We start from the raw sequence: 1694 nt of genomic DNA on the forward strand, positions 1-1694 counted from the left end.
ATGCACAGAGATTAAGGGGCATCCACAGTAGTGAAAACTTGCACATGCATCCACTCTTCATCCTCGCCGGTCGAAACAAACGATCTTTAGACGGTATATATCACTGTGTAGTAATATTGTGCAATATTATTGTTATTTTTAGATTTCTAAAAAAGTGCGACTTTTAGCGTGATTCGAAATTTTGGAGGATGGATACACTGCAGGTAAGCTAATTGCTCTATTTTCTTTCAAGCAGAAAAAAAGGTGGAGGAAAAAGTGGCACAATGAGTCTTAAAAATTCACTCAGGAGAACCTACGGAACAAACTCAAGCTGGATGAAGTACATTATCATCAGAACTTCTGATGTGTTCGTGCTCCAACATTCGAAACGTTAGTGGTAAGGATTGCTAGTAGGTTTTGTTCTTAACGAATTTTTAAGACAGGATTTTTTCTCACAGCTGAGGGCTACAGCTTTTAATACATGGAGCGTAATAAATCATGAAAAGAATTCTTAATTCTCCAGTTTTATATTCACCTACCTTAACATCCCATGTCAGCAATGATTTGTACATTTTGATGCACTGTAATATGAACGTAATTTCGTTTTGTTTGTAACTCTTAGTACTAGATAAACACAAATGCTCACTCAAAGAAGCTTAGAGACAATAATCTACAAAATATGTGAGTGAGTGCAAGGTAATGTCAATACTGCCCGCAGACAAGACAATTTCTCAGGTAGCGCAATACATTTGAAAAGTTCTCGATCTGTACAGTATTATTACCCAGACTCTCAGCTTAATCTACACACAATCAGAAATATTAAGCAATAATATTGACAGTCTAGTGACCGCTTTAAGTGCTTGCTCTTGTGCAATGTCATTCTTTACTGGCACTGCATTGCAAATGTCATTGTGCAGATTTTACATCAAGAGCTTACAGAAACGTGACCAAAAGAACACCATTGACAAATATTTTGATACGAAACTAGAATACTCGTAGAAAATATTTAGGGGTGTTAAAATTAGTAATAAAAATCTTTTCGACACAGAATATGTCGTTCGAAAGGCAAATGAACGACTAAAACTGTTTTTGAATTCCTTATCAGGCGTATTTCTGTGCTGTCAAACAATCAAAAGCAGAATGAGAGTAGATTCACCTAGTGGCATTTGTGTATCTTTTTGATGATGGTGGGGGAAGGTGCAGAGGACAGTAAGTTTGATGGCTTTTAACTTTCTTGTTTGTCAGACAGGGTGATATGACAATGGCGCAGTATGGTATTTCTACAGTGTGATGGTGGGCGGTGTAGTGTTGTAACTTAGAGCATTTCCTTTTTCATGAATATTGCATTTCTTGGTCAGTTACCTGCTAGCCATAAATAATATGTCAGTGAAGTAATTTAGGTTTCCATACTGTATTCCTTGCTGCTTGCTGTCTTCATTGGAGAAAACAGTGATATGACGAAAAGTATTGAAAGAGGCACTTTATCTTCTGGCTGATGACTGTTATACACACATATTTCACTTGTGAACACATGCAATTGGTTACTGAAGCTCAGAAATTGCTATGAACCTATTGTAAAGCCAGGTAATGTGAAAATTGTTCTCAGTAAGAGTAAAGTAATTACTGGTGCCTCCATACTTGATCATATTGAATATTTATTTTTTATTTCATTACAGAAAATGTGTGTTTGAGAAGCTTGATGGTAGATTTTATAA

The sequence above is a fragment of the Schistocerca serialis genome, chromosome 6, assembly GCF_023864345.2.
Source record: "Schistocerca serialis cubense isolate TAMUIC-IGC-003099 chromosome 6, iqSchSeri2.2, whole genome shotgun sequence".
Lineage (NCBI taxonomy): Eukaryota > Metazoa > Arthropoda > Insecta > Orthoptera > Acrididae > Schistocerca > Schistocerca serialis.